The sequence below is a fragment of the Zea mays genome, chromosome 8 (assembly GCF_902167145.1).
Source record: "Zea mays cultivar B73 chromosome 8, Zm-B73-REFERENCE-NAM-5.0, whole genome shotgun sequence".
Taxonomy (NCBI): Eukaryota; Viridiplantae; Streptophyta; class Magnoliopsida; order Poales; family Poaceae; genus Zea; species Zea mays.
Genome location: NC_050103.1, coordinates 23,338,613 through 23,362,313, shown reverse-complemented (window position 1 = coordinate 23,362,313; position 23,701 = coordinate 23,338,613).

The window sequence follows — 23,701 nt, the reverse complement described above, 5'->3', positions numbered from 1 at the left end:
AGAATCCGACAGCCCCGACAGCTGTACTTCCACGAGGCTCAAGCACTCCTCCGACGGCCACGACATCACATGAACAGGGCGCCAAAACCTCTCCGGCTGCCACGACGGCATGTACTTAGGGCTCTAGCTCCTCTCTGCTAGACACGTTAGCACACTGCTACACCCCCATTGTACACCTGGGCCCTCTCCTTACGCCTATAAAAGGAAGGTCCAGGGCTCTCGTACGAGAAGGTTGGCCGCGCGGGAGAACGGGCCGACGCGCAGGGCTCCCTCTCTCTCTCTCCCACGCGGACGCTTGTAACCCCTTTACTGCAAGCGCACCCGACCTGGGCGCAGGGCAACACGAAGGCCGCGGGTTTCCCCTTTGCTGTTTTTCCCCCCTTCATGCTCCGTCTCGCGCCGACCCATCTGGGCTGGGACACGCGGCGACAATTTACTCGTCGGTCCAGGGACCCCCCGGGGTCGAAACGCCGACATCTTGAATCTTGGGGATTTGAACTCCTTGAAGTACCTCATAACAAGGGTGTTACGGGGCCTTCTTCTGCTTTTGCTGCTTGAGCAGGCTGCGGAGAAATGACTGACACAAGGTTGATTCTAGGAGAACCTTATTCTTATCTTCTCTTCAATATCTTCTTTTCTCTGACCCTTTCTTTCTCTTTGCTCTTCCCACTGGAGGATTCTATCGAAGAGTATCACCATCATACAGAGGAGGAAACCAAAGACTATGAACCATGTGCAACAATCTTCAACCCAAGAATCACCAAGCATTGTGATCTTAGGGGTGAGGGAGTGGAAAAATGGAGTTGCTTGCGATTTGGCAGAGGGGATTTATCTGGAGTGTTTTGCTTGGGATGGGAACTGAGGGGAGCTGGTGCGGAAGTTTTATAGGCGAGCAGTATGCGAGGTGGTGCTCGGGTGCGGAGTGGCGGTGATGGAGTAGGTGACACGAGGCAGCAGGTGCGACGGAGGGGGGTGGTGTTGCTGGCGGTAATGGCGGTGGGTGCGCTGCAAAGGGAAAGTGGGGCGGTGGTGGTGCGCATGGAGGCGGGCACGCGTGCAGGGGGGCACGGGTGAGTGGTGGGGTCAATGACCCTGATGTTTGTGGTCTCTAGTTCCAAGAATTTTTGCCTCTCTGTATGGTAATAACTCCTTTTGTCCTATTTTCTTGTTTACTTTGACTCAGGGACAGTGCTTTGATTCTCACGATCGATCCTTTTGACTGAGCGACTGGATAGGTTCCTTCTGTAGCTTATTCCAGGCTTCAAGGGTAAGCTTCCCGGTATCTTCTTGGGTAAGGTGCTTTTCTCTTGAGATGGGTTAAGATGAGAATGGAAGCATAAGGTGAGGATTAGCTCCAATTTGTGATCTATGTTTTTAGAGAAAACCTTTCTTAAAAAGGAAGAAAACACACAAGCTCAGCAATGATAAGCACAAACAAATCAAATGTTTTGAATAAGGGAAGAATAGAGTTTTTCCAAAGCACGGACTACTCAGATTCGGGGGCTAAGCATAACTACTATTGCTCGGCTCCTGAACTGAGAACTATGCTAAACAGGACTTATGAGCACTAACATTAAAGGATCACATATGCACTCAAAAGGGGAGAAAACATCAAGCGAAATTTATTTTGAAATGCCCTAGGGGGCCACACAATTAGAGTTTTTCAAAACACGGGTCTACACGATTACCTCGCATACATGCAGGGCTCTTGTCACAGTGAAGAAAAACTCCACTACCCAATGCATGCAGAGGACTGGGCATAACTAACTTCAGACCAGGCAGCTTCTCTTCTGGCAAGGCTGGCGCACAACTTCAATCTGAGACATCTCCTGTATGGGTCAAGAGGGAGCTGATGTTGATGACTTCTTCTGGTGGCAACGGAGATGGCAAGACGGGGTTGAACTCTTCTTCAAGCGGGACTGGCTCTTGTAGCTCCTTAGAGGGCGGCGGTGCTCGCGGGGTGCTTGCAGCTTCTTCTATGATCTCACGGGATGGTGCTGGAATCTTCTTCATGGTGAGGGGCTCAAAGAACTCTAGCGGGGGATCTTGGGAGGACTCGGGGTGCTCTTGCTTATTCATAGCCTGAGGGAAGACTGGAATTCCTTCCAAGACTATGGCTCCTTCCGGTAGTTCCCAAGTCTTCTTCTCTCCTCTGATAGAGACCGGGTGACCTTCAAGAATCTAGGATCTTCAACTCTCACAGATTGAACTAGGTTGGATGAAGCGGGCTCTTGGATCCGCAGGGCTCTATGTTGGTTATGGGTGACCAAGTAGGCCTCCATCAACTTCTGGACATGCTCATCCTTGGCTTGCTTCAGGGCTTCAACATCATTGACTTCACGACTTTCCAAGGCAGCTACACGGGCTTGAGCTGTGGTGAGATCCACATGGAGCTTACGGTTGTGCTTCTCTGCATCTTCTGCTCGGGCAATCATCTGACGGTGGTGCCGAGCCAAGAAATCATATTGTGCATCCATGGTGAGCAGGTATGCAATGAGGTACACGACTGAGGGGTCGTCCTCAAGCAACTGCTGACCTTCCAATGCACGCATCCTGGCCATCCAAACGGGACAGTCTCTCTAAAAGGGCGGAAAGAATCTGAGCGGGGTGTCGGCCACTTCTTCTTCATAAATTTGACACAGGGCCCTCAATGCCTTGCGAGCGATGACTTGACAATTGTCTTTGAATCTGTGCCCAGCAGCAGTGACACTCCATTCCACATGGTGCGGACTGGATCCAATGTATACAGTCACGACACACTTCTCTGTGCCATGCTCGACGAATTCACGACCATCATACTTTGGCTGGCTCCTGATTCCGAGGTGAACTATGCATGCTCTCAGCAACTTGGAGAAACCATCTTCATTCTGGCAAAAGCTGGTTTGGGAGCGAACCTCCATCTGACTTCTGAGAGAAGGAAAGGGGGAAAGCATTTTTGAAATGAAGGGATGAGAGCAAGATTTTTTTTAAGAAAATAGTTTTGACTCAAAAACTTTTTGAAAGTCGCCTAGAGGGGGGGTGAATAGGGTGAATCTGAAATTTATAAACTTTAAGCACAACTACAAGCCGGGGTTAGCGTTATAAATATAAATGAGTCCGAAAGAGAGGGCGAAAACAAATCACAAGCAAATAAGGCGGATGACATGGTGATTTGTTTTACCGAGGTTCAGTTCTTGCAAACCCACTCCCTGTTGAGGTGGTCACAAAGACCGGGTCTCTTTCAACCCTTTCCCTCTCTCAAACGGTCACTTAGACCGAGTGAGCTTCTCTTCTCAATCAAACGGGACACTAAGTCCCCCACAAGGACCACCACACAATTGGTGTCTCTTGCCTTGGTTATAATTGAGTTGGAATCAAGAAAGAATGAAGAAGAAAAGCAATCCAAGCGCAAGAGCTCAAATGAACACAAATGTCTCTCTCTCTAGTCACTAATTTGGTTGGAGTGATTCCAAACTTGGGAGAGGATTTGATCTCTTTGTTTTGTGTCTCGTATTGAATGCTATAGCTCTTGTATAAGGTGTGAGGGCTGAAAACTTGGATGCAATGAATGGTGAGTGGTTGGGGGTATTTATAACCCCAACCACCAAATGAGACATTGGTGAAGGCTGTAGTCGCATGGCGCACCGGACAGTCCGGTGTGCCACCGGACACTGTCCGGTGCGCTAGCCATGTCACCCGGTCGTTGAGTTCTGACCGTTGGAGCTTCTGACATGTGGGTCACCGGACAGTCCGGTGGTGCACCGGACAGGTCCTGTAGACTGTCCGGTGCGCCTTCTGGCTCTGCTCTGACTTCTGCGCGCACTGTAGCGCATTAACTGCTCTATGCAGACGACCGTTGGCGTGAAGTTGCCGTTACTCCGCTGACGCACCAAACAGTCCGGTGAATTATAGCGGAGTGGCTCCTAGAATTCTCGAAGGTGAGCAATTCGGAGTCGAGTTCCCTGGTGCACCGGACACTGTCCGGTGGCACACCGGACAATCCGGTGCGCCAAACCAGGGCACACTTCGGTTGCCTTTTGCTCTTTTTATTTGAACCCTTTCTTGGTCTTTTTATTGGTTTGTAGTGAACCTTTGGCACCTGTAGAACTCATAATCTAGAGCAAACTAGTTAGTCCAATTATTTGTGTTGGGCAATTCAACCACCAGAATTCATTAGGAAAAGGTGTAAGCCTATTTCCCTTTCAATCTCCCCCTTTTTGGTGATTGATGCCAACACAAACCAAAGCAAATATATGAGTGCAGAATTGAACTAGTTTGCATAATGTAAGTGCAAAGGTTACTTAGAATTAAACCAATATTTATTCTCATAAGATATACATGGATGCTTTCTTCATATTAAAATTTTGGACCACGCTTGCACCACTTGTTTTGTTTTTGCAAATACTTTTGTAAATTCTTTTTAAAGTCTTTTTGCAAATAGTCAAAGGTAAATGAATAAGATTTTGAGAAGCATTTTCAAGATTTGAAATTTTCTCCCCCTGTTTCAAATGCTTTTCCTTTGACTAAACAAAACTCCCCCTTAATGAAATCCTCCTCTTAGTGTTCAAGAGGGTTTTAGATATTGATTTTGAAGAGGGTATACCAATTTGAAATTATATCACAAATAAGATACCATTTTGAAATTATAAGATACTAATTGAAAAATCACCAATTGAAAAATCTTTTCTTAACACAAATTTGAAAGACTACATTTTTGAAATTGAAATTGGTGGTGGTGCGGTCCTTTTGCTTTGGGCTAATACATTCTCCCCCTTTGGCATGAATCGCCAAAACGGATACGTGTGAGTGAAATATAAGCCCTTTTACTACTTTCTCCCTCTATGGTAAATAACATATGAGTGAAGATTATACCAAAGTTAGAGAGTGGTGCGGAGTGACGACGAAGGATGAATAAGTCGATGGAGTGGAGTGGAAGCCTTTGTCTTCGTCGAAGACTCCTTTTCCCTTTCAATCTATGACTTAGCTTCAAATCCACTTGAAAACCACATTAGTCATAGCACATGAAAGAGATATGATATAGATGAGCTATGTGTGTAAAATATCAATCAAAATTCCTAGAATCAAGAATATTTAGTTCATGCCTAAGTTTGGTAAAAGTTTGCTCATCCAATGGCTTGGTAAAGATATCGACTAATTGTTCTTTGGTGTTAACATAAGCAATCTCGATATCCCCCTTTTGTTGGTGATCCCTTAAAAAGTGATACCGAATGGCTATGTGTTTAGTGCGGCTATGCTCAACGGGATTATCCGCCATGCGGATTGCACTCTCATTATCACATAGAAGAGGAACTTTGGTTAATTTGTAACCATAGTCCCTAAGGGTTTGCCTCATCCAAAGCAATTGCGCGCAACAATGACCTGTGGCAATGTACTCGGCTTCGGCGGTAGAAAGAGCTACATAATTTTGCTTCTTTGAAGCCCAAGACACCAGAGATCTTCCCAAGAACTGGCAAGTCCCTGATGTGCTCTTTCTATTAATTTTACACCCTGCCCAATCAGCATCGGAATAACCAATTAAATCAAATATGGATCCCCTAGGGTACCAAAGGCCAAACTTAGGAGTATAAACTAAATATCTCAAGATTCGTTTTACGGCCCTAAGGTGAACTTCCTTAGGATCGGCTTGGAATCTTGCACACATGCATACGGAAAGCATAATATCCGGTCGAGATGCACATAAGTAGAGTAAAGAACCTATCATCGACCGGTATACCTTTTGATCTACGGATTTACCTCCCGTGTCGAGGTCGAGATGCCCATTTGTTCCCATGGGTGTCTTGATGGGCTTAGCATCCTTCATCCCAAACTTGGTGAGTATGTCTTGAATGTACTTCGTTTGGCTAATGAAGGTGCCCTCTTGGAGTTGCTTCACTTGAAATCCTAAGAAATACTTCAACTCCCCCATCATAGACATCTCGAATTTTTGAGTCATGATCCTACTAAACTCTTCACATGTAGATTCATTAGTAGACCAAAATATGATATCATCAACATAAATTTGGCATACAAACAAATCATTTGCAAGTGTTTTAGTAAAGAGAGTAGGATCGGCTTTTCCGACTTTGAAGCCATTAGCGATAAGAAAATCTCTTAGGCATTCATACCATGCTCTTGGGGCTTGCTTGAGCCTATAAAGTGCCTTAGAGAGTTTATAGACATGGTTAGGGTACTCACTGTCTTCAAAGCCGAGAGGTTGCTCAACATAGACCTCCTCCTTGATTGGTCCATTGAGGAAGGCACTTTTCACGTCCATTTGGTAAAGCTTAAAGCCATGGTAAGTAGCATAGGCAAGTAAAATGCGAATTGACTCAAGCCTAGCTACGGGTGCATAGGTTTCACCGAAATCCAAACCTTCGACTTGTGAGTATTTTTTGGCCACAAGTCGGGCTTTGTTCCTTGTCACCACACCATGCTCATCTTGTTTGTTGCGGAAGACCCACTTGGTTCCTACAACATTTTGGTTAGGACGTGGAACTAAACGCCATACCTCATTCCTCGTGAAGTTGTTGAGCTCCTCTTGCATCGCCAGCACCCAATCCAAATCTTGAAGTGCTTCCTCTACCCCGTGTGGCTCAATAGAGGAAACAAAGGAGTAATGTTCACAAAAATGAGCAACACGAGATCGAGTAGTTACCCCCTTATGAATATCGCCGAGGATGGAGTTCACGGGGTGACCTCGTTGTATTGCTTGGTGGACTCTTGGGTGTGGCGGTCTTGGATCCTCATCATCTTCCTTGTCTTGATCATTAGCATCTCCCCTTTGATCATTGTCCTCCTCTTGAGGTGGCTCCTCTTGATCTTCATCATCATTATCTTGAGCTTGATCCTCATCTTCAGTTGGTGGAGATGCTTGCATTGAGGAAGATGGTTGATCTTGTGCATGTGGAGGCTCTTCGGATTCCTTAGGACACACATCCCCAATGGACATGTTCCTTAGTGCGACGCATGGAGCCTCTTCATCATCTAGCTCATCAAGATCAACTTGCTCTACTTGAGAGCCGTTAGTTTCATCAAACACAATGTCACAAGAAACTTCAACTAGTCCAGTGGACTTGTTAAAGACTCTATATGCCCTTGTGTTTGAATCATAACCAAGTAAAAAGCCTTCAACAGCCTTAGGAGCAAATTTAGACTTTCTACATCTTTTAACAAGAATAAAACATTTGCTACCAAAGACTCTAAAATATGAAACATTGGGCTTTTTACCGATGAGGAGTTCATATGATGTCTTCTTGAGGATTCGGTGAAGATATAACCGGTTGATGGCGTAGCAAGCGGTGTTGACCGCCTCGGCCCAAAACCGATCCGAAGTCTTGTACTCATCAAGCATGGTCCTTGCCATGTCCAATAGAGTTCTATTCTTCCTCTCCACTACACCATTTTGTTGTGGCGTGTAGGGAGAAGAGAACTCATGCTTGATGCCCTCTTCCTCAAGAAAGCCTTCAATTTGAGAGTTCTTGAACTCCGTCCCATTGTCGCTTCTAATCTTTTTGATCCTTAAGGCGAACTCATTTTGAGGCCGTCTCAAGAATCCCTTCAATGTCTCTTGGGTTTGTGATTTTTCCTGCAAAAAGAACACCCAAGTGAAGCGAGAATAATCATCCACAATTACAAGACAATACTTACTCCCGCCGATGCTTATGTAAGCTATCGGGCCGAATAGGTCCATGTGGAGTAGCTCAAGCGGCCTATCGGTCGTCATGATGTTCTTGCTTTCCTGCCTGACATGCACTACATACCCTGTCTTTCTCAAAATGAACATTGGTTAGTCCCAAAATGTGCTCTCCCTTTAGAAGCTTATGAAGATTCTTCATCCCAACATGGGCTAGTCGGCGGTGCCAGAGCCAACCCATGTTAGTCTTAGCAATTAAGCAAGTGTCGAGTCCAGCTCTATTGAAATCTACTAAGTATAGCTGACCCTCTAACACTCCCTTAAATGCTACTGAATCATCACTTCTTCTAAAGACAGTAACACTTATATCCGTAAAAAGACAGTTGTAGCCCATTTTGCATAATTGAGAAACATAAAGCAAATTGTAATCTAAAGAATCTACAAGAAAAACATTGGAAATAGAGTGGTCAGGAGATATAGCAATTTTACCAAGTCCTTTGACCAAACCTTGATTTCCATTCCCGAATGTGATAGCTCTTTGGGGATCATGGTTTTTCTCATAGGAGGAGAACATCTTCTTCTCCCCTGTCATGTGGTTTGTGCACCCGCTATCGATGATCCAACTTGAGCCTTCGGATGCATAAACCTACAAAACAATTTTAGGCCTTGTTCTTAGGTACCCAAACGGTCTTGGGTCCTCTGACATTAGAAACAAGCACCTTGGGTACCCAAACACAAGTTTTTGACCCCTTGTGTTTGCCCCCAACATATTTGGCAACTACTTTGCCTGATTTGTTAGTTAAAACATATGATGCATCAAAAGTCTTAAATGTAATGTTAGTGTCGGGGACCATAATTAGGGGTACCCCCAAGACTCCTAATCTCAGCTAGTAACCCCCATCAGCACAAAGCTGCAAAGGCCTGATGGGCGCGATTAAGGTCAAGGCTCAGTCCACTCAAGGGACACGATCTCGCCTCACCCGAGCCCAGCCTCGGGCAAAGGCAGCCGACCCCGGAGGATTCACGTCTCGCCCGAGGGCCCCGTCAAGCAACGGACACACCTTCAGCTCGCCCGAGGCCCAGTCTTCACAGAGAAGCAACCTTGGCCAGATCGCCACGCCAACCGACCGTATCGCAGGAGCATTTAATGCAAGGATCGCCTGACACCTTACCCTGACGCGCGCTCTTCAGTCGACAGAGCCGAAGTGACCGCAGTCACTTCGCCGCTCCACTGACCGACCTGACAAGAAAACAGCGCCGCCTACCCGGCTCCGACTGCCGTGCCACTCGCCAGAGTGAGGTCGACAGCGGCTAAGTCTAGCGTCGGGCGACATAGGAAGCTCCGCCTCGCCCGACCCTAGGGTTCGGCCCCCGTCTCGGCTCCGGAAGACGACAAACTCCGCCTCGCCCGACCCCAGGGCTCAGACTCAGCCTCGGCTCCGGAAGACGACGAACTCCGCCTCGCCTGACCCCAGGGCTCGTACTCAGCCTCGGCCTAAGAAGACGGTCTCCGCCTCGCCCGACCCAGGGGTCGGACTCAGCCTCGACCTCGGAAGACGGACTCGACCTCGACCTCAGAGGAGCCTCCGCCTCGCCCGACCTAGGGCTCGGACCAACCACGTCACAGGGGGGCCATCATTACCCTACCCCTAGCTAGCTCAGGCTACGGGGACCAAGACCGGCGTCCCATCTGGCTCGCCCCGGTAAACAAATAATGATGGCGCCCCGCGTGCTCCATGACGACGACGGCTCTCAGCCCCTTACGGAAGCAAGGAGACGTCAGCAAGGATTCGACAGCCCCGACAGCTGTCCTTCCGCAGGGCTCCAACGCTCCTCCGACGGCCACGACATCACATGAACAGGGTGCCAAAACTTCTCCGACTGCCACGACGGCATGTACTTAGGGCTCTAGCTCCTCTCTGCTAGACACGTTAGCACACTGCTACACCCCCCATTGTACACCTGGACCCTCTCCTTACGCCTATAAAAGGAAGGTCCAGGGCTCTCATACGAGAAGGTTGGCCGCGCGGGAGAACGGGCCAACGCGTAAGGCTCTCCCACGTGAACGCTTGTAACCCCCTACTGCAAGCGCACCCGACCTGGGCGCAGGGCAACACGAAGGCCGCGGATTTCCCCTTTGCTTGTTCCTTCCCCCCTTCGTGCTCCGCCTCGCGCCGACCCATCTGGGCTGGGACACGCGGCGACAATTTACTCGTCGGTCCAGGGACCCCCCGGGGTCGAAACGCTGACAGTTGGCGCGCCAGGTAGGGGCCTGCTGCGTGTTGATGAACAGCTTCCCGTCAAGCTCCAGATGGGTAGTCTCCAGCAACCTTTCCAACCCGGGACGATGCTCCGCTTCGGGAGTCTTGAGTTCATGTCCCTCGACGGTAGCTACGACATGATACTCCTTCCTCCGCCGCGCGACAGCGACAATGGCGGCCGTCAGCCCGCCCGCCGGCGACGGAACCAACGACGCCTTCCCCACATGGCGAAAGAACAACATCCAGGTTTGTCCCATCACCTCCCCCACCGACGGAGGAAGAGGCGGGGCAACCATGGCCAAGCAGGAGGCGGCACCTCGCCGGCTGTCAAGCAAGTCGACGACGCCGGTGCCCCAGCGGGGGACACGTCGGGCTTCGACCTTGCGTCTGAGACGAAGACGAGCGTCGTATCCCCGCAACACGCCAACCCCAAGCAGACGACTGATGCCAGCACGCTCGCGAAGGACTTGCTGGGCGTCACCCTCGTACCTGAGACGACGGTGCAGTCCGCCCCTGACGCGACTTCGTCACCGCTCGTCGACCAAGTGGTACCGACCGATTCCCATCTCGTGCCTTTTGGATTCAGCTTTGACCCACCAAGCGGCCTCGCTTCGGTGGAAGCCTTCATAGAGGCATGTACCAACCCTCCGGGGTGCCATATGCGGTTGCCCTGGGACAGACTGACGGCCGTCTCGACCTACGGACCCTCGGGTTCCGAGGAAGATGACGAGCCCGACTTTTGTTGGGATTTCTTTGGGCTCGGTAACCCCAGTGCCATGCGGGACTTCATGACCGCATGCGACTACTGCCTCTCCGATTGTTCCGACGGTAGCCGCAGCTTCGGCGACGAGGACTGCGGCCCAAGTCGTGAATGTTTCCACGTCGATCTAGGGGGTCCCGGCGAAGGCAACCATCTTGGTATGCCGGAAAAACGGCGATCCCCCTAGGCCTGCGCCTCACGTTGACATCCTTCGGGAGCTAGCTGTGGTTCCAGTCCCTACAAGGGGGTCAGGACGCACAGCTCGAGCAAATCCGCGAGATGCAGGCCAGGCTCGACGAGGGAGCAGGAACACTTGAGCAGTTCCGGCGGAACATCGGACAGGAATGGGCAGTCCAAACTCCGGCCGGAGAAGCGCGTCATCTACCCCAGGGCATCCAGCACCACATTGCCGACGACGTCAGGGCAAGGCCGCCACCGGCTTCCAGTGGGGTCGGCCAGAACCTCGCTGCGGCAGCAATACTACTCCGCGCGATGCCGGAACCATCGACCACCGAAGGGCGGCGCATCCAGGGAGAGCTCAAGAATCTCCTGGAGGATGTCGCGGTCCGACGGGCCGAAAGCTCTGCCTCCCGATGGCAGGGGTACCCCTCGGAGCATCGCGCCGCGACTTCCCGATTTATGCGGGAAGCCTCGGTCCACACCGGGCGCACGCGCAACACGGCGCCTGCGGCCCCGGGTCGCCTCGACAACGAGCACCACCACCGCAACCGTCGAGCCCACCTCGACGAGAGGGTGCGCCAAGGCTACCACCCCAGGCGTGGGGGACGCTACGACAGCGGGGAGGATCCGGGCCCCTCGCCCGAACCACCCGGTCCGCAGGCTTTCAGCCGGGCCATACGACGGGCACCGTTCCCGACCCGGTTCCAAACCCCGACTACCATCACAAAGTACTCGGGGGAGACGAGGCCAGAACTGTGGCTCGCGGACTACCGACTGGCCTGCCAGCTGGGTGGAACGGACGATGACAACCTCATCATCCGCAACCTCCCCCTGTTCCTCTCCGACACCGCTCGAGCTTGGCTGGAGCATCTGCCTCCGGGGCAGATCTCCAACTGGGACGACCTGGTCCAAGCCTTCGTCGGCAACTTCTAGGGCACGTACGTGCGCCCTGGGAACTCCTGGGATCTCCGAGGCTGCCGCCAGCAGTCGGGAGAGTCTCTCCGGGACTACATCCAATGATTCTCGAAGCAGCGCACCGAGCTGCCCAACGTCACCGACTCGGACGTCATCGGCGCGTTCCTTGCCGGCACCACCTGCCGCGACCTGGTGAGCAAGCTGGGTCGCAAGACCCCCACCAGGGTGAGCGAGCTGATGGACATCGCCACCAAGTTCGCCTCTGGCCAGGAGGCGGTTGAGGCCATCTTCCGAAAGGACAAGCAGCCCCAGGGCCGCCAGCCGGAAGACGTCCCCGAGGCATCCGCTCAGCGCGGCACCAAGAAGAAGAACAAGAAGAAGTCGCAAGCGAAACGCGACGCCATCGATGCGGACCTTGTCGCCGCCGCTGAGTACAAGAACCCTCGGAAACCTCCCGGAGGTGCCAATCTCTTCGATAAGATGCTCAAGGAGTCGTGCCCCTATCATCAGGGGCCCGTCAAGCACACCCTTGAGGAGTGCGTCATGCTTCGGTGCCACTTTCACAAGGCCGGGCCACCGGCGGAAGGTTGCAGGGCCCACAACAACGACAAGAAGGAGGATCACAAGGCAGAGGAGTTCCCCGAGGTCCACGACTGCTTCATGATCTATGGTGGGCAAGTGGCGAACGCCTCAGCTCGGCACCGCAAGCAAGAGCGTTGGGAGGTCTGCTCGGTAAAGGTGGCGGCGCCAGTCTACCTAGACTGGTCCGACAAGCCCATCACCTTCGACCAGGGAGACCACCCCGACCGCGTGCCAAGCCCGGGGAAATATCCGCTCATTGTCGACCCCGTCATCGGCAATGTCAGGCTCACCAAGGTCCTCATGGACGGGGGCAGCAGCCTCAACATCATCTACGCCGAGACCCTCGGGCTCCTGCAGATCGATTTGTCCTCGATCCGGACAGGCGCGTCGCCTTTTCACGGGATCATCCCCGGGAAACGCGTCCAACCCCTCGGACAACTCGATCTGCCCGTCTGCTTCGGTACTCCCTCCAACTTCCGAAGGGAAACCCTCACGTTCGAGGTGGTCGGGTTCCGAGGAACCTACCACGCAGTACTGGGGAGGCCATGCTACGCCAAGTTCATGGCCGTCCCCAACTACACCTACCTCAAGCTCAAGATGTCGGGCCCCAATGGGGTCATCACCGTCGGCCCCACGTACCGACACGCGTACGAATGCGACGTGGAGTGCGTGGAGTACGCCGAGGCCCTCGCCGAATCCGAGGCCCTCATCGCCGACCTAGAGAGCCTCTCCAAGGAGGCGCTAGACGTGAAGCGCCACGCCGACAACTTTGAGCCAACAGAGACGGTTAAGTCCGTCCCTCTCGACCCCAGCAACAACGCCTCCAAGTAGATCCGGATCGGCTCCGAGCTCTACCCCAAATAGGAAGCAGTGCTCGTCGACTTTCTCCACGCGAACGCCGAAGTCTTCGCGTGGAGTCCCTCGGACATGCCTGGCATACCGAGGGATGTCGCCGAGCACTCGCTGGATATCCGAGCTGGAGCCCGACCCGTGAAGCAGCCTCTGCGCCGATTCGACGAAGAAAAGCGCAGAGCCATAGGCGAGGAGATCCACAAGCTGATGGCCGTAGGGTTCATCAAAGAGGTATTCCATCCCGAATGGCTCGCCAACCCTGTGCTTGTGAGAAAGAAAGGAGGGAAATGGCGGATGTGTGTAGACTACACTGGTCTAAACAAAGCATGTCCGAAGGTTCCCTACCCTCTGCCTCGCATCGATCAAATCGTGGATTCCACTGCTAGGTGCGAAACCCTGTCTTTCCTTGATGCCTACTCAGGGTATCACCAAATCAAGATGAAAGAGTCCGACCAGCTCGCGACTTCTTTCATCACACCTTTTGGCATGTACTGCTACGTTACTATGCCATTTGGTTTGAGGAATGCGGGTGCGACATACCAAAGGTGCATGAACCATGTGTTCAGAGAGCACATTGGTCGAACGGTCGAGGCTTACGTCGATGACATCGTAGTCAAGACGAGGAAAGCCTCCGACCTCCTCTCCGACCTTGAAACGACATTCTGGTGTCTCAAGGCGAAAGGCGTAAAACTCAATCCCGAGAAGTGCGTCTTCGGAGTCCCCCGAGGCATGCTCTTGGGGTTCATCGTCTCCGAGCGGGGCATCGAGGCCAACCCGGAGAAAATCGCGGCCATCACCAACATGGGGCCCATCAAGGACTTGAAAGGCGTACAGAGGGTCATGGGATGCCTTGCGGCTCTGAGCCGCTTCATCTCGCGCCTCGGCGAAAGAGGCCTACCTCTGTACCACCTCTTAAGAAAGACCGAGTGCTTCACTTGGACCCCCGAGGCCGAGGAAGCCCTCGGAAACCTGAAGGCGCTCCTTACGAACGCACCCATCCTGGTGCCTCCCGCTGCCGGAGAAGCCCTTTTGATCTACGTCGCCGCTACCACTCAGGTGGTCAGCGCCGCGATCGTGGTCGAAAGACGAGAAGAAGGGCATGCATTGCCCGTCCAGAGGTCGGTCTACTTCATCAGTGAGGTACTGTCCGAGACCAAGATCCGCTACCCACAAATTCAGAAGCTGTTGTACGCGGTGATTCTGACACGGCGGAAGTTGCGACACTACTTTGAGTCTCATTCGGTGACTGTGGTGTCATCCTTCCCCCTGGGGAGATCATCCAGTGCCGAGAGGCCTCGGGTAGGATTGCAAAGTGGGCAGTGGAAATCATGGGCGAGACAATCTCGTTCGCCCCTCGGAAGGCCATCAAGTCCCAAGTCTTGGCGGACTTTGTGGCTGAATGGGTCGACACCCAGCTTCCGGCAGCTTCGATCCAACCGGAACTATGGACCATGTTTTTCGACGGGTCGCTGATGAAAACAGGGGCAGGTGCGGCCTGCTCTTCATCTCACCCCTCGGGAAGCACCTCTGCTACGTGCTGCGCCTCCATTTCCCAGCGTCCAACAACGTGGCTGAGTACGAGGCTCTGGTCAACGGGTTGCGCATCGCCATCGAGCTAGGGGTCCGACACCTCGACACTCGCGGTGACTCGCAGCTTGTCATCGACCAAGTCATGAAGAACTCCCACTGTCGCGACCCGAAGATGGAAGCCTACTGCGATGAGGTTCAGCGCCTGGAGGACAAGTTCTACGGGCTCGAGCTCAACCACATCGCCCGGCGGTACAACGAGACTGCGGACGAGCTGGCTAAGATAGCCTCGGGGCGGACAACGGTTCCCCCAGACGTCTTCTCCCGAGACCTACATCAACCCTCAGTCAAGACAAACGACACGCCCGAGCCCGAGAAGGTCTCGGCCCTGCCCGAGGTACCCTCGGCTCAGCCCGAGGCACCCTCGGCCCCCGAGGGTGAGGCTCTGCGCATCGAGGAAGAGCAGAATGGGGTGCCGCCTAATCAAAACTGGCAGACCACGTACCTGCAATATCTCCACCGAGGAGAGCTACCCCTCGACCGAGCCGAAGCTCGGCGACTGGCACGGTGCGCCAAGTCATTCGTCTTGCTGGGTGACGAGAAGGAGCTCTACCACCGCAGCCCCTCCGGCATCCTCCAGCGATGCATATCCATCACCGAAGGCCAGGAGCTCTTACAAGAAATACACTCGGGGGCTTGCGGTCATCATGCAGCGCCTCGAGCCCTTGTTGGAAACGCTTTTCGACAAGGTTTCTACTGGCCGACCGTGGTGGCCGACGCCACTAGAATTGTCCGCACCTGCCAAGGGTGTCAATTCTACGCGAAGCAGACCCACCTGCCCGCTCAGGCTCTGCAGACAATACCCATCACCTGGTCGTTCGCTATGTGGGGTCTGGACCTCGTCGGTCCCTTGCAGAAGGCACCCGGGGGCTACACGCACCTGTTGGTCGCCATCGACAAATTCTCCAAGTGGATCGAAGTCCGACCCCTAAACAGCATTAGGTCCGAACAGGCGGTGGCATTCTTCACCAACATCATCCATCGCTTTGGGGTCCCGAACTCCATCATCACCGACAACGGCACCCAGTTCACCGGCAGAAAGTTCCTGGACTTTTGCGAGGATCACCACATCCGGGTGGACTGGGCCGCCGTGGCTCACCCCATGACGAATGGGCAGGTAGAACGTGCCAACGGCATGATTCTGCAAGGACTCAAGCCGAGGATCTACAACGACCTCCACAAGTTCGGCAAACGATGGATGAAGGAACTCCCCTCGGTGGTCTGGAGTCTGAGGACAACGCCGAGCCGAGCCACGAGCTTCACACCGTTCTTTCTAGTCTATGGGGCCGAGGCCATCTTGCCCACAGACTTAGAATACGGCTCCCCGAGGACGAGGGCCTACGACGACCGACGCAACCACACCGACCGAGAAGACTCACTGGACCAGCTGGAAGAGGCTCGGGACATGGCCTTACTACACTCGGCGCGGTATCAGCAGTCCCTGCGACGCTACCACGCCCGAGGGGTTCGGTCCCGAGACCTCCAGGTGGGCGACTTGGTGCTTCTGCTGCGACAAGACGCCCGAGGGCGCCACAAGCTTACGCCTCCCTGGGAAGGGCCATTCATCATCGCAAGGTTTTGAAGCCCGGGACGTACAAGCTGGCCAACAGTCAAGGCGAGGTCTACAGCAACGCTTGGAACATCTGACAGCTACATCGCTTCTACCCTTAAGATGTTTTCAAGCCGTTCATATACCTCGTTTACATATGAAGTCTAACCATCAAGGAAGGGTCAGCCTTGCCTCAGCAAAGCCCGACCCTCCCTCGGGAGCTAGAAGGGGGGAACCCCCTCTGCGTCAAAATTTTCCTCGGAAAAGGCCTTTCTGTCAGAACGTCTTTCATGCTTTTCGACTACTTCGAAAGTGGGATCCTGAAAACGACGGAGTACACGTAAGCAGCCAAGGCCGACCGAGCCGATGGACTCCTATGCCTCCGGGATACGGATACCTCACTCATCACCTTCTGCGATAAGTAACTCACGCTCGGATAAGTGATTCCGCTGACCGAACAAGTCTTAATGCTCGGAAACTTTTCTGTCGAAACGATTTTTCGTGCCTTCTCGACTATATCGATAGCAGAATCCTACGAATGAGTAAGAGTACACGTAAGCGGCAAGGCCAACCGAGCCGAGGGACACCTACGCCTCCAGGATACGGTTACCTCACTCATCACCTTCCGTGAAAAGTAACTCTCGCTCGGACAAACAATTCTGTTACCGACAAATAAGTCCAGATACTCGAGACGAGGGGAAAAGAAACGCAGCTTTACAACGCGACGACAGTATGTTTGGGCCTCGGTGGCCACAAAAAACATATGCATACTACAGGCGAACCGATCCCGCAGGCTCAGACGTCGATGGAGGGGGAGCAGCAGCACCCTCATCGCAATGCGGATGAAGAATCTCCGCTCCGAAGGACGACGTCAGCACCACGCCCGGGCCATGGCCCTAGGGTCTCCTCCAAGAACCCGGCCCGATCAGACGGCTCGGCCGGTCGCCCCGAAGCCTCAGCCAGCTGTCCCCCGAGGACACCAGCCCGGCTCATGGCCTCGACAACCGACTCCGGCGCTGGTCCCGCCAGTGGACGACCCGGCCAGGCTCCGGCTGACGAAGTCTTCTTTTCTAGCCAACTCCGCCTCTGTCCACGCTGACACCTCTGCCCTCGGCCCCGGCTCACCGCAGAGCGGCCGAGGGTTTCTTTAACTAAGCAAGAGAAGCCTCGGGCGGCAAGGCCGACCAAGCCGAGGGACACCTACGCCTCCAGGATACGGATACCTCACTCGTCACCTTCGCACAAGGCAACTCACACTTGGTGAAGCGGTTCAGTTAGCCGACAGGCGAGTCCTAGTGCTCGAAAGGAGGAAAAAACATGGTATTACACCAAAAATACATACATGTTCAGGCCCCGACAGCCACAATGAACAGACACCGACACTCAAGGTGCCATACAAACGGAACTCTGGTTCCGCCCCCGCAGGTACGAACAACCCCCACATTGGAGGGCCTGCGGGGCGACGAGACCCCTGGTGGCTCGCCGACGCCCGCTCCGGCAGCAGCGACAACGACCTCCGCTCCGAGCGGCCGAACAGCAACATCGATGACCTCAGGGCGGATGCTGCTGCCATAAGGCCCTCGCCCACGTCCCCACTCGAGGGGCGAGGACAAGCCTCCAAGGCCGTGGAGTTGGAGGTCAGTCCGTGGGTGGCACCGACTATCTCGTCATCGGAGAAACCTCTTCCGGCTGCCTCGGTGGGAGGTGGCACCGGAAGCAGCGCCGAAGCCGCTTAGGCCGGAGAGCCAGACACGCGGCAGCTGCCAGCGCCACGGACGGCGAACGCCCTTCCCCCCGATCACTGAGGGAAGGAGCGGGCCGCTGCCCGCGCGGAGACAGGCCCCAACTCGGCGCACTCCCCTCCCCAGCACTGATGATGAACATCCTTGAAGCTGAGGGAGGGGCAGAGGCCGCAGCCCGGTTTGCTTCTCCCCACCATCAAGCTGGTGGTCACCGTCTTGGGTGACCACCGGCGAGGGAATGCAGCCGGGCTGCCTGATGAAAATCCTTGAAGTCGAACGATGGTTGAAAGGTACCAACTTCTGCGAAGTTGCGTTCCTCCAACGACAGCAAGACGAAAGCGACGCGAGCGCTCCCCATCCGGGGGCTCGGAAGGTGGAAGGGTGCAATGCATGAAGGGAGTGCGAAGACATGGTTGCCTTCCAAGGGGGTCACCCTCCTTTTAAAGGCAACTCTCCCCACTTGCGTCCTCAGCTGGCGCGGACTGAGTCTTCTCCAACACGCTCCAAGGTCCTCCCCCTACGACACGGGGGCTGGGTTCCACGCGTCATGCAAGCTGGCCCAGGACAGAAGAAGCCAAACCGCCGCGCGCGGAGCGCACAACAGCCCAGCGGTTACAAGCATTCCTCCACTATCGCCTGGACCAGCGGGTGAAAGGGCGGACCGCCATGCAGGCGGCATGCAACCGCACCAAGGGGGTGCACCCTTTCGACTTCGACGCGTCCAGCTTGGAGGTCTAGGCCCACACGTCATGTAACCGGCGCGCCGGTTACTACGTGGAAGAAACTGCACCGCCACTCGCGCCAGTACCGCGCCTTCTCGACTGCGGAACCGGTGCCGCGACTCGAGGCGACCCTGCGCATGACCCGACAGTGCCAACCGAGCACATCGGTCATGGGTCAGTCAGCCGCGGGAGAAGGCGCGACGGTCGATACGACCAGAAATGGGCCGGCAGTAATGGCGGTGGCAGGCAGGCGGAAGCAGCCGTCAAGTCGTCAGCAAGCTCACGCCCCCTCCTGGGACAGCGAGAGAACCCTCTCCAACAGCGTGAAGACGATGCGCCCGTGTACCGTTCCTCGAACGGCTCGCGCACGCACAACGGCTGCCCCGTGAACCACTCGTCCCGTCGCATTAACTCTGCGGCAGGACAGGCGGCACCTTTGGCAGGCAAAGCAGGCGACGCTTCACCTCCGCCATAATGACCACGTCAAAAAAGGTGTGCCATGTCGTTCGATTTCATATCCTTTTCCACTTCCTCTTTCTCTCTCTTGCTACAGGGACCGAGAAAGGGGATACTCTGAAAGGGATCCTTCTCCGCGAAGGAAGCGGGCCCCGAGCCCCCCTACTGATCAGAGGTTCGAAGGCTGGCCCCTCGGAAGGGTTCAACAGCCGCCTCAGAGCACTCGGGTTCCGCGCCCACTACTGGTCAGAGGTTCGAAGGCTGGCCCCTCGGAAGGGTTCAATGGCCGCCTCAGGCTACTCGGGCTCCGCGCCCACTACTGATCAGGGGTTCGTAGGCTGGCCCCCGAAGGGTTCGACAGCCGCCTCAGAGCACGTAGAGCGAGGGATGACCCTGGGTACGTTCGATACATAACCAAGGCTCGGGCTATGCTCCCGAGGTACCCTAGGACATTTCCGACACCAACGGGAACGATTTTGTAACGGAATCCCACCAGAGGGAGGCATCGAGCCCTCGGACCCCGTCAAAAGGGGACCGGGTCCGGCGAATCACCCGCAGGTACTATTGGAGGGCGCCTCCGGGCCACTAGCCAACCCCTAACGAATGGGGCACGGGCGTCCACTCGGATTACCCGTTAGCAACTCACTGGAAACACCATGTTCGGTGCCCTCTGAGGGCAACATGGCGCTTTCCCGCCCTCCTTGCGGAAAGGCGACGCAGGGGCGTATGAAAAAAGCCGAGTCTGTCCTTGACCGTCCTCTCGCTCTGTGCGGAGGCTCGGGGGCTGCTCTCGCAAACCTGGCTCTGGCCGAACCGTTGACAGCGTCAACATACCAGCCCGAGAACTTGGGACTTGACTATGCACCCGGGCTACGGCCAGTTCGCATAAGGGAACAACCAGACCGACCGAAGCATCACGAAACGCGCTAAGACCTCGAAGGAGTCAAAACACTCCTCCGAGGCCTCGGGGGCTACACCCGGCGGGTGCGCTCGCGCGCACCCACCGGAACGAAACGCAACCGAGAAAGGCCGGTCCCCTTGAAAAAAAGTGCGACAAAAGCCTCCAAGCGAGTATCAACACTCCCTTCGAGGCTCAGGGGCTACTGTCGGGGACCATAATTAGGGGTACCCCCAAGACTCCTAATCTCAGCTGGTAACCCCCATCAGCACAAAGCTGCAAAGGCCTGATGGGCGTGATTAAGGTCAATGCTCAGTCCACTCAAGGGACACGATCTCGCCTCACCCGAGCCCAGCCTCGGGCAAAGGCAGCCGACCCCGGAGGATTCACGTCTCGCCCGAGGGCCCCCTCAAGCAACGGACACACCTTCGGCTCGCCCGAGGCCCAGTCTTCGCAGAGAAGCAACCTTGGCCAGATCACCACGCCAACCGACCGTATCGCAGGAGCATTTAATGCAAGGATCGCCTGACACCTTACCCTGACGCGCGCTCTTCAGTCGACAGAGCCAAAGTGACCGCAGTCACTTTGCCGCTCCACTGACCGACCTGACAAGAAAACAGCGCCGCCTGCCCGGCTCCGACTGCCGTGCCACTCGCCAGAGTGAGGTCGACAACGGCTAAGTCCAGCGTCGGGCGACATAGGAAGCTTCACCTCGCCTGACCCCAGGGTTCGGCCCCCGTCTCGGCTCTGAAAGACGACGAACTCCGCCTCGCCCGACCCTAGGGCTCGGACTCAGCCTCGGCTCCGGAAGACGACGAACTCCGCCTTGCCCGACCCTAGGGCTTGGACTCAGCCTCGGCCTCAGAAGATGATCTCCACCTCGCCCGACCCAGGGGTCGGACTCAGCCTCGACCTCAGAAGACGGACTCGACCTCGACCTCGGAGGAGCCTCCGCCTCGCCCGACCTAGGGCTCGGACCGACCACGTCACAGGGGGGCATCATTACCCTACCCCTAGCTAGCTCAGGCTACGGGGAACAAGACCAGCGTCCCATCTGGCTCGCCCCGGTAAACAAATAATGATGGCGCCCCACGTGCTCCATGACGACGGCGGCTCTCAGCCCCTTATGGAAGCAAGGAGACGTCAGCAAGGATTCGACAGCCCCGACAGCTGTCCTTCCGCAGGGCTCGAGCGCTCCTCCGACGGCCACGACATCACATGAACAAGGTGCCAAAACTTCTCCGACTGCCACGACGGCATGTACTTAGGGCTCTAGCTCCTCTCTGCTAGACACGTTAGCACACTGCTACACCCCCCATTGTACACCTGGACCCTCTCCTTACGCCTATAAAAGGAAGGTCCAGGGCTCTCGTACGAGAAGGTTGGTCGCGCGGGAGAATGGGCCGACGCGTAAGGCTCTCCCACGCGAACGCTTGTAACCCCCTACTGCAAGCGCACCCGACCTGGGCACAGGGCAACACGAAGGCCGCGGGTTTCCCCTTTGCATGTTCCTTCCCCCTTCGTGCTCCGCCTCGCGCCGACCCATCTGGGCTGGGACACGCGGCGACAATTTACTCTTCGGTCCAAGGACCCCCCGGGGTCGAAACGCCGACAGTTAGGTTCATTTGATGCAATAGGAGTTCTCTTCTTAGGCAATTTAGCACGGGTTGATTGCCTATAACTAGATGCCTCACTCTTATAAATAAAAACATGATGAGAGCCAGAGTGAGACTTCCTAGAATGAATTCTCCTAATTTTGTGCTCGGGATAACCGGCAGGGTACAAAATGTAACCCTCGTTATCCTGAGGCATGGGAGCCTTACCCTTAACAAAGTTAGATAATCTTTTAGGAGGGGCATTGAGTTTGACATTGCCTCCCTGTTGTAAGCCAATGCCATCCTTAATGCCAGGGCGTCTCCCACTATAGAGCATACTACAAGCAAATTTAAATTTTTCATTTTCTAACTCATGCTCGACAATTTTAGCATCTAATTTTGCTATATGATCATTTTGTTGTTTAATCATAGCAATGTGATCATGAATAGCATCAATGTTAACATCTCTACATCTAGTGCAAATAGTAACATGCCCAACGGTAGATGTGGAGGGTTTGCAAGAATTTAGTTCAACAATCTTAGCATGTAAAATCTCATTCTCATCTCTAAGATTGGAAATAGAAACATTGCAAACATCTAATTCCTTAGCCTTAGCAATTAATTTCTCATTCTCATTTCTAAGTCTAGCAAGAGAGGCATTCAATTTTTCAATCTTAGCAATTGAACTAGCATTATCATTTCTAAGATTGTCAATTGAATCATCACAAACATTTGATTTCTCAACCTTAGCAATTAATTTGGCATTTTCATTTCTAAGGTTGGAAATAACATCATGGCAAGTGCTTAGCTCACTAGATAATTTTTCACATTTTTCTACTTCTAGAGCATAAGCATTTTTAACCTTAACATGCTTTTTGTTTTCTTTAATTAGGAAGTCCTCTTGGGAGTCCAAGAGTTCATCCTTCTCATGAATAGCACTTATTAACTCATTTAATTTCTCCTTTTGTTGCATGTTTAGGTTGGCAAAAAGCGTTAATAAATCATACTCATCATCACTAGAGCTAGCCTCATCACTAGATGTTGCATACTTAGTGGAGGATTTAGATTTTACCTTCTTCTTCTTGCCGTCTTTTGCCATGAGGCACTTGTGGGCGACGTTGGGGAAGAGGAGTCCTTTGGTGACGGCGATGTTGGCGGCGTCCTCGTCAGAGGAGGAGTCGGTAGAGCTCTCGTCGGAGTCCCACTCCCGGCAATCATGGGCATCGCCGCCCTTCTTCTTGTAGTACCTTTTCTTTTCTCTCCTCTTTCCCTTCTTGTCGTTATCCCTGTCACTATCACTAGACAAAGGGCATTTAGCGATAAAATGACCGGGCTTACCACATTTGTAGCAAACCTTCTTGGAGCGGGACTTGTAGTCTTTCCCCCTCCTTTGCTTGAGGATTTGGCGAAAGCTCTTGATGATGAGCGCCATCTCCTCATTGTCGAGCTTGGAGGCATCGATGGGGACCCTACTAGGTGTAGAGTCTTCTTTCTTCTCCTCCGTTGCCTTGAAGGCGACGGGTTGCACCTCGGGTGTTGAGGTGGTGCCTTGCTCGATGATCTTTTTGGAGCCTTTGATCATCAATTCAAAGCTCACACATTTTCCTATAACTTCCTCGGGAGACATTAGCTTATATCTAGGATCACCACGAATTAATTGTACTTGAGTAGGGTTAAGAAATACAAGTGATCTTAGAATAACCTTGACCATTTCATGGTCATCCCACTTGGAGCTCCCGAGGTTGCGCACTTGGTTCACCAAGGTTTTTAGCCGGTTGTACATGGCTTGCGGGTCTTCTCCTTGGTTGAGCATAAAGCGACCGAGCTCCCCCTCGATCGTTTCCCGCTTGGTGATTTTGGTCACCTCATCTCCTTCGTGTGCGGTCTTGAGTACATCCCAAATCTCTTTGGCGCTCTTCAACCCTTGCACTTTATTATACTCCTCTCGACTTAGAGAGGTGAGGAGTATAGTAGTCGCTTGAGAGTTGAA